Source organism: Lissotriton helveticus, assembly GCF_964261635.1.
Source record: "Lissotriton helveticus chromosome 1_1 unlocalized genomic scaffold, aLisHel1.1 SUPER_1_unloc_25, whole genome shotgun sequence".
NCBI classification, from domain to species: Eukaryota; Metazoa; Chordata; class Amphibia; order Caudata; family Salamandridae; genus Lissotriton; species Lissotriton helveticus.
The window spans coordinates 2,358,391-2,375,868 of NW_027611665.1; positions in this window are offsets into that span (position 1 = coordinate 2,358,391).

The window sequence follows — 17,478 nt, forward strand, 5'->3', positions numbered from 1 at the left end:
ATTAAGAAGGCGGGCGAAGATCGTTCGCGGAGGTGCGCCTGGTTTTGGTCTCGGGGCCAGGGATTTGTGGGCACGCTCCACCAGCAACACTGAGGAAAGATGCTCTGTACCAAAGTTGTTGCGGATTACTTCCTCCTCGTAGGTTTCCGTCTTCCCCGTGTTTGTTGATTCTGGAACACCCATGATCCTGATGTTATTCCGGCGTGACCTCGCCTCAAAATCCTCCGCTTTGTTTTTAATCACATCCAAGAGTTTTTCCATTTCCGCGCACTTCTTAGTGGTAGTATGGGACTCCTCTTCCACCGTAGATATCCGGGTTTCTGCTTCAACGAGTCTTTCACCATGCTTATCTAATTTCGCCACCATGTTGTCAACTCTTTGAGTAATAGTGTCTAATTTTCCGTTGATATCCTGCAAGCTCTGTTGAATGGCTCTTAGCAGTGTCTCCATGCCATTAGGAGCCCCTGTTTTGCCATCAGGTTCAGTATCAGACTGTGCAATAGCTCCCTTAGTGTGCTTTTTTGCTTTTTGCTGGGTAGTCCCGCCCACTTCCTCTAGCTAAAAGGAGGTGCGCCGACGGGACGGGCTGATGAGAGGTGTTACCTCGAAACCGGGCCGGTCCTCGGATGCTTGATTCCGTTCTGGGAAGGACATGGCTTTTGTAGTTCGGACTGGACTGTTCCCATGGGGCACAGGGTCAGCGCTGATTTGCATATCGCCATTGTCTAACCCAGGGTGGTGTGGAGTGGAAAAACGATGGATTTGGGACCAGATCTTTGGACTGGGGTGAATGTGTGACATTGATCCACATTCTGTCCATCACTGTTGTGTTTGCAATTACCGCTCTAAGTGTACTGGGGATGCTCAGACGTGAGTCCCAGGCACTCCACACCACTGGAGTCAAGCTAGCCGGGCTGATGAGAGGTGTTACCTCGAAACCGGGCCGGTCCTCGGATGCTTGATTCCGTTCTGGGAAGGACATGGCTTTTGTAGTTCGGACTGGACTGTTCCCATGGGGCACAGGGTCAGCGCTGATTTGCATATCGCCATTGTCTAACCCAGGGTGGTGTGGAGTGGAAAAACGATGGATTTGGGCCCAGATCTTTGGACTGGGGTGAATGTGTGACATTGATCCACATTCTGTCCATCACTGTTGTGTTTGCAATTACCGCTCTAAGTGTACTGGGGATGCTCAGACGTGAGTCCCAGGCACTCCACACCACTGGAGTCAAGCTAGCCGGGCTGATGAGAGGTGTTACCTCGAAACCGGGCCGGTCCTCGGATGCTTGATTCCGTTCTGGGAAGGACATGGCTTTTGTAGTTCGGACTGGACTGTTCCCATGGGGCACAGGGTCAGCGCTGATTTGCATATCGCCATTGTCTAACCCAGGGTGGTGTGGAGTGGAAAAACGATGGATTTGGGCCCAGATCTTTGGACTGGGGTGAATGTGTGACATTGATCCACATTCTGTCCATCACTGTTGTGTTTGCAATTACCACTCTAAGTGTACTGGGGATGCTCAGACGTGAGTCCCAGGCACTCCACACCACTGGAGTCAAGCTAGCCGGGCTGATGAGAGGTGTTACCTCGAAACCGGGCCGGTCCTCGGATGCTTGATTCCGTTCTGGGAAGGACATGGCTTTTGTAGTTCGGACTGGACTGTTCCCATGGGGCACAGGGTCAGCGCTGATTTGCATATCGCCATTGTCTAACCCAGGGTGGTGTGGAGTGGAAAAACGATGGATTTGGGCCCAGATCTTTGGACTGGGGTGAATGTGTGACATTGATCCACATTCTGTCCATCACTGTTGTGCTTGCAATTACCGCTCTAAGTGTACTGGGGATGCTCAGACGTGAGTCCCAGGCACTCCACACCACTGGAGTCAAGCTAGCCGGGCTGATGAGAGGTGTTACCTCGAAACCGGGCCGGTCCTCGGATGCTTGATTCCGTTCTGGGAAGGACATGGCTTTTGTAGTTCGGACTGGACTGTTCCCATGGGGCACAGGGTCAGCGCTGATTTGCATATCGCCATTGTCTAACCCAGGGTGGTGTGGAGTGGAAAAACGATGGATTTGGGCCCAGATCTTTGGACTGGGGTGAATGTGTGACATTGATCCACATTCTGTCCATCACTGTTGTGTTTGCAATTACCGCTCTAAGTGTATTGGGGATGCTCAGACGTGAGTCCCAGGCACTCCACACCACTGGAGTCAAGCTAGCCGGGCTGATGAGAGGTGTTACCTCGAAACCGGGCCGGTCCTCGGATGCTTGATTACGTTCTGGGAAGGACATGGCTTTTGTAGTTCGGACTGGACTGTTCCCATGGGGCACAGGGTCAGCGCTGATTTGCATATCGCCATTGTCTAACCCAGGGTGGTGTGGAGTGGAAAAACGATGGATTTGGGCCCAGATCTTTGGACTGGGGTGAATGTGTGACATTGATCCACATTCTGTCCATCACTGTTGTGTTTGCAATTACCGCTCTAAGTGTACTGGGGATGCTCAGACGTGAGTCCCAGGCACTCCACACCATTGGAGTCAAGCTAGCCGGGCTGATGAGAGGTGTTACCTCGAAACCGGGCCGGTCCTCGGATGCTTGATTCCGTTCTGGGAAGGACATGGCTTTTGTAGTTCGGACTGGACTGTTCCCATGGGGCACAGGGTCAGCGCTGATTTGCATATCGCCATTGTCTAACCCAGGGTGGTGTGGAGTGGAAAAACGATGGATTTGGGCCCAGATCTTTGGACTGGGGTGAATGTGTGACATTGATCCACATTCTGTCCATCACTGTTGTGTTTGCAATTACCGCTCTAAGTGTACTGGGGATGCTCAGACGTGAGTCCCAGGCACTCCACACCACTGGAGTCAAGCTAGCCGGGCTGATGAGAGGTGTTACCTCGAAACCGGGCCGGTCCTCGGATGCTTGATTCCGTTCTGGGAAGGACATGGCTTTTGTAGTTCGGACTGGACTGTTCCCATGGGGCACAGGGTCAGCGCTGATTTGCATATCGCCATTGTCTAACCCAGGGTGGTGTGGAGTGGAAAAACGATGGATTTGGGCCCAGATCTTTGGACTGGGGTGAATGTGTGACATTGATCCACATTCTGTCCATCACTGTTGTGTTTGCAATTACCGCTCTAAGTGTACTGGGGATGCTCAGACGTGAGTCCCAGGCACTCCACACCACTGGAGTCAAGCTAGCCAGGCTGATGAGAGGTGTTACCTCGAAACCGGGCCGGTCCTCGGATGCTTGATTCCGTTCTGGGAAGGACATGGCTTTTGTAGTTCGGACTGGACTGTTCCCATGGGGCACAGGGTCAGCGCTGATTTGCATATCGCCATTGTCTAACCCAGGGTGGTGTGGAGTGGAAAAACGATGGATTTGGGCCCAGATCTTTGGACTGGGGTGAATGTGTGACATTGATCCACGTTCTGTCCATCACTGTTGTGTTTGCAATTACCGCTCTAAGTGTACTGGGGATGCTCAGACGTGAGTCCCAGGCACTCCACACCACTGGAGTCAAGCTAGCCGGGCTGATGAGAGGTGTTACCTCGAAACCGGGCCGGTCCTCGGATGCTTGATTCCGTTCTGGGAAGGACATGGCTTTTGTAGTTCGGACTGGACTGTTCCCATGGGGCACAGGGTCAGCGCTGATTTGCATATCGCCATTGTCTAACCCAGGGTGGTGTGGAGTGGAAAAACAATGGATTTGGGCCCAGATCTTTGGACTGGGGTGAATGTGTGACATTGATCCACATTCTGTCCATCACTGTTGTGTTTGCAATTACCGACGGGACACACAGCTGAACATTTTAAAAAATCCACCAGGTCAGACAGAGCGATTGTCTGCAACGCAATAGCGCTTTTAAACCTCACTTTAAAAAATTGTATCTTGCGCCGCTTACCTGCCTTGTACGTGCTTCCCCTGGTCCGATGCGGCTTGTGCCGTTTGTGCGGAGGGGATCGACATGACCATCTTTGCTCCCTTGCCTCCCCGGAAGCTAGGTCAGCCATCCATGCGCTGGTGTAGTCCCGCCCACTTCCTCTAGCTGAAAGGAGTTGTGCCGAGCGGACGCGTGCAGCAGCGCGCTAGCAGCGCGCCAAAGGCAAGCCCATCTGCACCCGTCCGCCCCAGACCAACGCCAAACTCCAGACACCCTGCCCTTTTTCATCCACAACTCCCTCCTAATCCCCACGTACCATTAGCAATGACTCAGATTCAATATACCAGCAAGGAGCTTTTCTCACTTAACAAAGCCTACCCTTTGGTAGCGGGTCCCTTTACCTCTTATATCACCAGGGCACCCGCTACTCAAAAACATCCTCCTACCAAAGGACAAGCCAAACAAATAAAAAACAAAACTAAACCTCCGCTACTCAGTCCAGAACAACCAGAACATAAACAACTAATTGGTCTATACTGTAACGCACGCTCTCTGGCTAAACACGCACTTGAGATCTGGTCTCTTCTCGACACAGAAAAACCTGACCTCCTCTTTATTACCGAGACATGGCTCCACGAACTCTCGCAACCCGACCTCTCAGTGGCTCTCCCACATGACTACCAAATAATTAGACTGGACAGAAAAAACAAGAAAGGTGGCGGCATAGCTATTGCCTTCAGAACTAATACCAAAATTCATATGGTAGAGGCCGTGCAGGCCACTTGGGATGAAATCTGCATTTTCTCAATGGAGAATGCAAAAAGTGGAACCTGGAAAGGTGCCCTTCTCTATAGGTCACCCGAAAATAAAATCCATTTCCCCAGTAACCTTACCGAGACGATAGCACCACATGTTCTAGCTGCCGATAACTTCCTGCTACTAGGCGATTTCAGTTTTCATGCTGAGCTTAATACTGACCCCCATACCCAAGACCTTATCAACAGTCTTGAAACCCTAGGTCTAAAACAGATGATGACCGCCCCCACACACGTCGCAGGCCACACCCTAGACTTATTATTTACCAACTCCCTAAATGTAAATATAGATCAACCTACCCCCATCCTATGGTCCGACCCCCATGTAATAAATTTCCATTTGAATGGGTTATTAACACAACCTCGTCCTACGAAAGAATATAAACTAAGCAGATCCTGGAATAAAATAAGCCTAGATTCCTTTGCTGCCAATCACATTCCGCCTGCTCTCTCCGAAACAGCGAATGTCAACCAGGCTGCAAAAAGCTTTGACTCAGCAATCACTGGACATTATTGCCCCCAAGAAAATAACTAAATGTCCGAAGAAACGATCTCCATGGTTCCCCCTGATCTAAAAAGTGAAAAACTTATCGTAAGGAAGGCAGAATGCAAATGGAGACATACGAAAAACATCATGGATAGGCAGCACTATAAAACTTTACACCACCATTACATAGAAAGCATTGCGATAACCAAAAGAGCATATCTAGGCAATTGAATGAACCAAGTTGCAAACTCTCATAAGGAACTATATAAGGTTGTGAAGGAATTCACCAACCCCGCCTTCCAGCCTACTATCTCAAACCGACCGCCTCCCAGGAATGGGTTGGCTCCCTCTCAGATTTTTTAATTACCAAAATAAATTATATCCATAAAGCATTCCCTCTAACAAACAATACTCCACCACAGCAAAAATCCGTAGTAACCCTCCCCAGCCCTGTCAACTACCTGAAAAATTTCAATGCAATAACAGAGGAAAGCACCTCTGTAACACTTAGGAAGATGCAATCCGGTTCGCCTGCGGATCCAGCATCCCCACAAATGTTAGCTAAAATTGAACAAATTCTCATCCCCAAATTAACCAAAATCCTCAACTTATCACTAGCACAGTAAACAGTTCGTTCTCAATTGAAGGAAGCCGTGGTGAGGCCAATCATGAAAAAAACATCTGCCGACCTCAAACAACTATCGAACTACAGGCCTATCTCACTGCCCCCCCTTTTTTGGAAAGTAATGGAGTCAATGATCAATAAGCAATTATCAAATCATCTAGAAAACAATAAAATCCTTGACCCGTCACAGTCAGGCTTCCGATCCCATCACAGCTCGGAAACGGCTCTGGTCGAGATTGCCGACAACATCAGGCTCTCTCTGGATGCCAGGAAGTCCGCCATCCTAATCCTGCTCGATTTGTCGGCTGCCTTAGACACCATATCTAAAATGGCACCCAATGTAAAATGGCAATAAATAAATGTTAAAAAAAATATTCTTGGCAGAGCCAGGAGACACAAGACAATAGCGAGGTTTCCTTGAACCAACTGTACAACGTGGTTCTGTGGCTCTGCTGTCTGCAAATGCACCTCAGTGAGGGCATTAGCTCAAGGCAAGCTGCGAAGTATGTACCTGCAAGCTGTCCCTAGGCGTAACCTGTGTAGTTGACAGTATTTGAAGTTCTGGTCCACCTAGAAGGGGAAAAAGGGAGTGTGCCTACCACCTGTCCCTGTACTGTACATTCATGGCAGAGCAAGGAGATACAAAACGAGAGGCAGGTTTCCTTGAACCAACTGTACAAAGTGGTGCTGCGGCTGTGCCGGCAGCAAACACACCTCAGTGAGGGCATTAGCTCAAGGCAAGTTGCAAAGCATGTACCTACAAACTTTCCCTAGTCTAATGATATGTTGTTGATGGTTGTAGAAGTGCCTGGTTCACCTAGAAGGGGAAAAAGAGAGTGTGCCTACAACCTGTCCCTGTTCTAAACATACTTGGCAGAGCCAAGTGATCACACAAAACGAGAGGCAGGTTGCCTTGAACCAACTGTACAAAGTGGTGCTGTTGCTCTGCCGGCAGCAAACCCACCTCAGTGAGGGCATTAGCTCAAGGCAAGCTGCAAAGCATGTACCTACAAGCTGGCCCTCGTCTAAACATGTGTTGTTGATTGTTGTCGAAGTGCTGGTCCACCTAGAAGGGGAAAAAGAGAGAGAGTGTGCCTACCACCTGTCCCTGTACTGTACATTCATAGCAGAGCAAGCAGGTACAAAACGAGAGGCAGGTTGCCTTGAACCAACTGTACAAAGTGGTGCTGTGGCTCTGCCGGCAGCAGAAACACCTCAGTTAGGGCATTAGCTCAAGGCAAGCTGCCATAAACCTACAAGCTGTCCCTAAGCTAAACGTGTAGTTGACTATTGTTGAAGTTCCAGGTCCACCTTGGAGGGAAAAAAGAGTATGTCTCTAACCTGACCCTATGCTCCTCTTGTTGAAAGAGTAAAAACTAGATCCGGATTCCTAGAGCGTATACCTAGATGCTTCCCAGGAGGTCCACAGATTTGGTATACTTTCTAGTCACCGACTTACCTGCATGATGTTTCTTAGGGAACAGCCAACAGTCTTTCCAACGTGACGTGATTGTTCTTCTTTTTCACCTTCATCACAGACACCATAAAAGTGTTCTCATGAGTACGGTTTACACCTTGTGTACAAAAAACATATTTTAATGATTAAATACTACTAGTCACACATCCCCAAATCGCACCCATCCATTTATTTGATACTCGCCCCCTTACTGTGCAGAGATGGATTGTAAGTAGCATTTTCAGAGGCAGAGCATCCCTCCAGAAACTCTCATGCAAAACACAGTTGGTGTTAGTGAAACCATGTAGTGCTAAACCAAGGGCAATAAAATCACTTCCAAAAAGTCATTGGTCACCATCTCTCACCCCCACATCAAACGTGACTGACTTTCCACTGGTTAATATCCACCCACTTGTCAGTCAACACAGTATGCTTCTCCGTATCCTTTTCTGATAAGTTAGACTGCTATTTATTAAGCAGAGTAGAGCAGTTCCATTTACTCTGCAATGTCCGCAAAGTCATGCAAGGCTAAGCTCGTTGTTTATCCAAGCTGAGATCAAAAGATAGTCAAAAAACAGGACCCTTCCTGCTGGACTAACACCCCTCTGACAATCTCCCTTACAGCAAGATACCAAGAGACCAATGCTTGCGTCAGGTTCACTAAACAAGTCATGTAGCAAGAGGCACAAAGTCAGATGCCTATGCAGGATATCAGAAATCCATGTTATGTGATGTTATTCCGGAAGGTATCCCGGTGCTGAAGCAGGAAATGTTTTGGCCAGAGTAGGGGCTCGGTGAAGAGTCAGGTTTCCAGTTTCTTATGGAATTCAAGAACTGACGAGGTGGCTCTGATGTGCAGCGCCAGATCATTCCAGGCTTTAGAAGGGAGTCAGAAGGCATGACTGCCAGATCTGCTTATGTATATGCAGGTGTGCGTGCGAGTAGGAGTGCGGCTGGGTGGAACTTTCTGATAAGTGTGTGGGAGTTTATGTGGTTGTTGAGGTATGTGGGGCTGTACCTTTATTAGGCACCTTCGATTGTAAGAACTAACTGAAATAAAAGAAGACATATGGTGCATTACTTTGGGACACTATCAAAAGATAGTGTGCGGAGGAATCAAAAGATGTGGGGTGGGGCGTTCCTTGGTAATGATGCCTGGCACTGTGCCAGATGTAACGGCCCTCCATTGAATGTCTAATGCTATGGAACCGGTAACTAAGCCAAGCCCGTCTGCGCCCGTCCGCGGCCGGACACGGCCCAGGGCCATAACCCCTGGTTCCCGACTGATGTACTCTTCCCGGTACTTGAAAGAGCTGAATGTTGGTAAGATCTGTCCGACTTGTATTACTGCCTCCCTGAAAGCTGCGACGGTCACTCGATTATTTGTGTGTCCAGGTTGCGGATATCAACTCCCCCAACCTAGTATTCCAGCCCACCGTGAACTACATGATGGCATGCCATATGTTGTAGAGAACAGAGCTTCGCATGGATGTCGAGCTGCGCTCATTAATACGCGCTCACTCCCATGTCATAGCTTTTATATTAATGAATTTATCGTCACTCAGGATCTGGATCTACTGTTTGCCACTGAGACCTGGGCAGATGCCGGGTCGGGTCCGGATTTTTGCAATGCTACCCCGGATGGATACAGTGTCGTCAGACATGATAGGCCTGTAGGAAGAGGTGGCGGCCTTGCAATTATTTTTAAGGATAAATATCGCACCACACTCGATCCTATAAACTCGGCCAACTGTGAATCTGCCGCCTTTGCTATTAGCATCACCCCCAAGCAGGCACTAAAGGGTGTCATACTTTATCGTCCCCCCGGCCCCCGTAATTCTTTTCTTTCCTCCCTTTCTGACCTAAGTGACAATGTTATATGTTCTGATACATATACCATATTGGGAGATTTTAATTTTCACTTGGAAGAGCAGGACAACTCCGACACTGCCCAACTTACAGCTGACTTTTCCAACTTAGGGTTGCACCAACTAGTCAAGGGCATTACACATCAAGCTGGACACTCCCTTGATGGTCTGTTCACGAATGATCCTGACATATCTGTATTAGACATCATTCCAATCACTTGGTCTGACCACAGGGCCATCATCTTTCAAATAGACATACGATCCGTCGCCCCTTCAGTCCCCAGGCCTCGAACCAGAATGGGCACCCGTGCCTGGAAAACTGCAGACTTGCCTCAGATGCTACACTCCCTGGTTTCCTCCCGTCCTCAGGGAGGAAATACTCCGGCACTATCGGCCTCAGCTTTTCAGGACTGGATCCGAAGTGCCGCTGACCTAGTGGCCCCAGAGAAAATCACGAAGCCCAACAGAGTATCCCCCTCGGCCCCCTGGTACAATGAAGATCTTCGACTACATCGCCAACACTGCAGGAATTTAGAAAGGCGCTGGAGGAAGGTCTACTGCCCCATAGCCAGACAAACTTATAAAGATGCCCTTTCAGATTTATAAAAAGGCAATCTTGGCCCGAAAAACTGAATTTTTCTCGGCACAAATTAAGACCGCTGCTAATTCGGCCAGAGAACTGTTCTCCGTTGTCACCACCTTGTCTACCCCCCCGCTGGGCCTGAAGTGGAGCCCTCACAGGTTTTTTGTAACGAATTAGCAGCCTTTTTTACTACAAAGGTTGCAGATATATATGCTTCTTTTGAAGATAACTCTAGAACTGAATGTAGAGGTGGTAGCGGGAAAGAAGCATTGTCTCACTACAACCACGACCACTTTCCATGCTTTCTACCCGCCTCACATGAGGATGTGATTAAAATCATCTCTACCATTAAATCGGGCTCCCCACTGGATCCTTGTCCCCCATCCGTGATGTCAAAACTCACAGAAGTGATTTCCCGTCCTCTCATGGAGATCTGCAATATTGCATTTTTGACAGGCCAATTTCCAAGTATATGGAAGAACGCTGTTATAAAACCCCTTCTGAAAAAACCTTCCTTAGATCCCACTGCTGTTGCAAGCTATAGACCGATCGCGTGCCTGCCCTTTCCTGCCAAAGTATGCGAATACCTGATGAATAGACAGCTCTCAGAGTTCGTCGAGACTCACCAACTTCTCGACGATACGCAGTTTGGTTTTAGGAAAGGGCATGGAACAGAGACTGCCTTGATAAAGGCCTCTGATGAGATCAGGGTGATCATGGACCAGGGAGGGGCGGCTGTTCTTATCCTTCTGGATCTGTCAGCAGCCTTTGACACGGTCGACCATGCCACTCTAGTCGACCGTGTCACTGCCTTGGGGATCAACGGTCGCGCCAAGGATCTTATTTCATCTTTCCTGGCAAACCGTACCCAGACAGTAAAGCTGGGAGATTTTTATTCTCCTATCTCTGCACTCCCTTGTGGAGTCCCACAAGGCTCCTCGCTAAGTCCTATGCTTTTCAATATCTATGTAGCGGACTTGGCGAGGATAATAAAGGCCTATGGGATACAGCTTACATCGTATGCAGATGATACCCAGCTGGTGCTGGGTATCCACAAGGATGGCCTTACTGTAGCAGCCAACTTCCAGAAAGCTATGCTTGAGGTCAGTAGCTGGATGGCCCTGAACTGCCTTCGGCTCAACTCGGATAAGACCGAGATTATGACATTCGGAAGACTCTCCCCTGAATGGTCTTATGGTTGGTGGCCAGAAAAGCTTGGCCCTCCACCTGTCCCAGTGGAAAAAACCAGAAACTTGGGAGTGATCTTTGACAACAAGTTGGTTTTCGACCTCCATACCAACAAGGTTGTGTCGTTGTCTTTTTTCATTCTGAAAAAAATCAAGAAGCTGCTACCTTATCTCCCTCCGTCAGCTGGGAAGACTCTGGTTTCTACCCTAGTCTTCTCCAGGATAGATTATGGGAACGCTCTCTTCCTTCACACCCAGAAGTATGTCATAACGAAGCTGCAATCCATTCAGAATGCGGCTGCTAGGATTCTTCTCAACATCCCTCGTCGCAAATTCACCACTCTGGGTATTCGTCAGCTTCATTGGCTGAGAGTTGAGAGCCGCGTTAAGTTCAAGGCCCTCCGTATTGCTTATAAGGCTGTACATGGCACAGGACCTAGGTTCCTGGTCGAAGCCTTTCAGCTGTATACTCCCAGAAGGCAATTAAGATCGGCCAATACCAGTCTCCTCCCTGTGCCACGCACAAGATCGGTCACCTGGGGAGACAGGCGCTTTCTTGTGGCCACTCCAAAACTTTGGAACCTCTTGCCACTAGCCATCAAAACCGCCCCGAATCTGATGAGCTTTCGTAGGCTCTTGAAAACATGGCTGTTTAATCAGTAAGAGGATGATATGATGATAGATTCCAGTTGCTCCACAGCGCCGAGACACCTTCGGGTATTTGTCGCGCTATAAAAGTTGCGTAAATAAAATAAATAAAATAAATAAATAAATAAATAACTAGTTGGTGCATGCAAAGGCTATACACTTTCATTCAAGTAGCAAGGAAGAACAGTACAATATTTGCCTTGTAGTACAGGAGGCAGGGTGTGCGTGTGACCCGAGCAAAATCCATGATGTGCCGAGGTCACGTGAAGCACTGTCTCTGGGGCTTACACCACTGTAAGGAGGACTTCAGCAACCAATAGCTGTGTAAAGCTAAAGAGCCTATACTTCCCCATCCCCAACCAGTGCACAGGCACTGTGCTGCTGCCTATGAATGTAAGCTGCCAACAGTTTGAAAAGGCTGAGATGGGCAGGAACATACATGTTTGTGACAGAGCACCCTATCCATGAAACTGTAAATCATACCTGCAGTTTATAAATGGCTAACAGACAAACCAGGGGACAGCACCGTCCCAATGAACAAATGCCAAATGGTCAAATGACAAAACAAAACACTGGGAAACAAGAGGCTATAACAATCTAGAGGGCAAAGGGAACCCAAATCTGATTGTCCAGACAGTCCAGCTAGACACTTTCCTATCAGAACAACTGGCCCTACCCTGTGGTGTCCCTCAAGGCTCATCCCTCAGTCCAACCCTATTTAATATCTGTGTCACTGATTTGGCAAGGCTATTTAAAGATTGGGGGATGACCCTAACATCTTATGCTGATGACACCCAGTTAGTTCTTACCATCAAGGAGAATGGAGAGAAAATAGCAGCCAACTTTCAGCCAGGTATGATGGCCATCAGTAATTGGATGTTGGAAAACTGCCTCAAATTAAACTCCAATAAAACTGAGGTCATGACCTTTGGCAAGCTCACTCCCACTTGGTCTGATACATGGTGGCCCAGGAACCTAGTCCCCCTCCCCTCCCATCTAACAAGGTTAAAAATCTAGGAGTTCTCTTAGACAACAAACTCACTTTTTCATCCCACGTTAATTCCATTGCTTCCTCATCATTTTTTAAACTGAAAGCAATTAAAAAGATCCTTCCTTTCCTCCCTCCCAATTCTGGTAAAACACTGGTCCGCAAATACCGTCGAGACACCATCGATTATAAACTTGGCGAACTTTATAATTGGGCAGAAGTATACGCAAGAAGAAAACAAAATCGCCAATACACACAACAAACGGACACATCATCCTCGGATACAGATGCCACATTAGAAACATCTAGGAGGACACCTATGGCACAAAAACCATCCACAAGTTCAGATAAAGCACCTCAACCTTTTTTAGAGGTAGTCCCAAACGCGGGGGACGACCCAGGAGGTCAAGAAGGAAGCCACGCACAAGAGAAGGAGAAGGACCCCCCACAAACTCGGAATGCAGCCACGAGGAAGGACAGGAAGAAGAATCGTTAGATAATTTGGTCATCAATATCTCTAACATCAAACTCACCAAACTACAAACCAAAATCCTTCAAAAAGGGACATTGTTTGTGCCCACAGCACACACTAACAATTTGGAATTAAACATTAGCCTTTTCAAACTCATGAGGAAATTGAGACTACGCCATTTTTTCACTAATGTTGTAGCGGAACACCAAGATCGAAAAGAAGATTCTCTCAAAGGTCTCACTACTACTAGCACATACATTGCTCCCATCAGCCATAAAACATTAGATCTATTCGAACAAATGGTAAAACAGGATTTAAACAAAATCAACTACCGGAGAAGAACAAAAATCAAAAATCTCACACAAAAAGAATATGCCATTCTTCAAGCTATAGCTAATAACCAAAGCATCATTTGTCAAAAAGCGGATAAAGGTGGAGCTCTTGTTGTTATGAACAAAGATTACTACAACTCACAAGCCTTATTGCACCTCGAGGATGAAAATACCTACATGGAACTAAATTCTAATCCCACTAAAGAAATTCAAATGACACTCCAAACCCTCATACAAGATGCTATGTCAAGAGGATGCATAGATGACAAAATAAAGAAATATCTAACAACAGACCATCCTAAGGTACCAGTGTTTTACCTTACCCCAAAAATTCACAAAGACCCAATCAAACCTCCATGCCGTCCGATCGTTTCCACTTGTGGGAGTATTCACGAACCGGTGGGATAAATATCTTCAACCTTATGTTGTCACAATGGATTCCTTTGTTAAAGATACCACAGATTTCTTGACTAAATTGAATAAAGCAAACCTTGACACAGATGAAGAAATTATCATGTGCACTATAGATGTCCAAGCACTCTATACTTCAATACCGCATAACATGGGAATAGAAGCTACAGAAGAAGCATTGCTTCACATGGATTATGAAGAACCCATGAAAGTGTTTTTATTGGAGCTACTAAACTTTACACTGATGCACAGTTATTTCAGATGGGAAAATCAAGGGTATCTCCAAAAATCAGGTACATCGATGGGGAATCCAGCAGCGCCTTCATATGCAAATATTTTCATGCATAAATATGAAAACACCCACATTCTACAGAAAGACCAATGGAAACAAAATCTACGCTTATACCTGAGATTTATCGACGACATTTTTATACTATGGAGCGGTACAAAGGAAAACTTAATCTTCAACATTCAACAACTAAATGAAGTAGACCAACGAATACAATTCACCTATGAGACTCATGACAGCAGAATTAACTATTTGGATGTAACAGTCATCAAAAGAACAGGTAACAAAATAGAGACTACACTCTATACAAAATCAACAGATCGGAACAATTTGTTAACATACCAGAGCTTCCATCCATCTCCACTTAAACAACACTTGCCATACTCACAACTCTTGCGTGTAAAGCGAATCGTCTCAGAGCCAGAGGAAGCATTGACGCAATCACAAATCATGCTACAAAAATTTTAAAAAAGAGGATATCGAGATACGGTGTTAAACTCAGCCCTGGAGAGAGCTCAACTGAAAGATAGAGAGACTTTACTTTCAACATCCACAACTAAAAAAGAAACCAAAATAACATGTGTCAGCAAATTCTCCACAGCGAGTCCAATATTAAAAAAAACTATCAAAAAACATTGGCGAATATTACAGACAGAACCAGACTTCAATAACATTTTTGCTGATGAACCACTATTCGCATACACTAGAGCAAAAAATCTAGGAGAAATTATCAAACATACCACAGTGTACAAACCGAATGTCAAATACAAAGGCACTATTCCATGTAAAAATTGCAGCAACTGCCATAATATAATGGAAGGCAATACCATAACGCATCCGATGAGAGGAAACAAAATCAAATTACACTTTACTGCAACCTGTGACACCAAAAACATTATATATAGGATGAAGTGCCCTTGCGGGAAAGCATACATCGGACAGACAGAACGGAAATTCAAGATAAGGCTCACAGAGCATAAAAGTAACATTAGAATGAAAGTTTTTAAATCAGCAGTAGCAACCCATTTTATTGAACACAATCATCAAATCAATCAAATCAAGGCATGCATCCTAGAAGTTGTGGAAAGAAGTGAAGAAAGAGACAATAAAAAAACTCTCCTGAAACGTGAGAACCACTGGATATATTATTTACAAACATTAAGTCCTAATGGGATTAATGAACGGACAGAATTCAGCTGCTACTTATGACCACATTCTACTTTACATCATATATAATACCTGATATTGTGCTGTGAGACCATTGTATATGCACCATTTTAAATGTATCTGTATTCAGTTATGATTTATCCATTATTAATTAGGTTGTTTTTGCAATTGACATGTATTTTGCTTGCCATCATTCACCGTATACTCAGTGTTGTTCACACTCGTATGTTTATAAAGCTTTATTCACAACTCGATTGTGAACATTCACATTCTGAGCATCCGGCTCCTTTAAGAGATCACGCGCGTAGCTAACGTTTTAAAACACACCCCCCATACATCAGACGCGAACTTCTTTCGAACCGAAGGAGAAACACACCTCAGCGCCATAAGACGTTACGAAAATAATATTCGGTAAGCAGCCAAAGCGGAGCGCAGCAACCTTTTGAAACCAGCGCGTAACTTTTCGTATGGTTTAGATAATTCTTGTATCTTTAATACCATAGCTATAGATACCAGATAAGGTTGGACATATGACACATTATGGCATACAAAGTGAAGGATAGTATTAGGAGTTGGAAAAACAATGTTGGTGATTGCACAAGTGATTTTTTATTTAACTTGTTTTTATTTAACTTGTTGATGTTCATTTAACGCACCGATGTTATACCGCATAGAGTTGACAATTGTAACACGTTAATCATTTAATGTTGCACAAAATAGTGATGGTTACATCATTTGTTTCACAGACTTCCCCGATGAAGGCCAGTCAGCCGAAATGCATTGGAAGACATAATTGTGTTGGATATATGAAAATTCAATCAGTCGAATAGTTTTGATACGCGATGGATAACTATAAAATACAATTGAGTAATTGCATTGAACTGATGCCATATGTATGAATAAAATACTTGCAAAATCGAGAAGCGTATTGACAACCTTTGTTTGAAAACTTTATTCTACAAGAATCAGCTGGTGTTTCCAGCAATTACCCACCAGTGCCATAGGAGACACTGACACAGTTTGTGTCAGTGCGGTCTAGAGTTATTGTCATATACTCCCGAGCGGGGAGTATTCCTCATGAGCACGGTATACGCCTTAAAAATCATCAAAAAAACAACTCAGTGCACGGACAGTATCCATAGAAAACACTAGTCACCTCATTCATCATGTCCTCAGTGGACTACTGTAACGGACTCTTGGTCAATGCCCAAGAAAAGGTCATAAAAAAACTGCAGTATATACAGAACGCCGCGGCCAGACTGCTTTCGAACACCCCTAAATTCAAACCTATTGCTGACACCATCAAAAAATACCATTGGCTCTCAGTCAAAAATAGGATAAAGTTTAAGGCGCTCTGTATCGCCTACAAAGCCACGCACAAACAAGGCCCACGTTTTCTCATCGACCATTTCAAATTCCATGCTCCTAATCGATCACTCCGATCAATGAACAATCTCACCATGACGGTTCCCCGCACCAGAACAGTGGCCTGGGGTGATCGCAGCTTTTACGTTTTGACGGCAAAACTCTGGAACTCCCTTGATCCAGACATTAGGTCTGCTCCCACTCTGACTGTTTTCAGGAAAAAAATAAAAACATGGCTTTTTAACCAGTAACTTATATTCCCTTTCATTCTGCCCTCATTCACAGCGCCGAGACGCCCTTGGGCAATTGTTCGCGCTCAACAAATCACATAAATAAATAAATAAATAAATTGAATTTATGCTGAAATCTGACCCACTCACTAATCATTTTTCTGAAAGCAAAAATATTAACCGGCATGAAACAAACCAGGGGTTACAAGATGGTACATCTTAAAACCAAAATGGGTTTGGAGCAAAGTGTCTCTCTCCAAAAGTTGAACGCACAGCTCAGTCCTTCAGAAATCAACCACAATTTATTCTATTTAAGCCAATTTTGTTCCAACTTATTCCATATAATGATATACTCCTTAATCAATGTGCATAGACATCTGCGGGTGGGCGGGGTACTTACATGAGTTGTTTGAATAGGTTTTTGTAATATCATACAAGTCAGTGTCATTGTAAAACATAGGCGCTAAATGCAACCGGAGCTTCCGAGGCAGCAAAAGCAGTGTGTTATGGAATTCGTAGGAACGAGGGAGTGGAGGTTCACATAATTGATTAATCAGGTGAGGCGTGGCTACGCCACACGAACTGATAAGCGGGAAGTCAGTTAGAAGTGAGGCTTTGCTTTGCGGAATGGGGACGAAGTTAAGAAGGCGCTTGCACAATCGGATA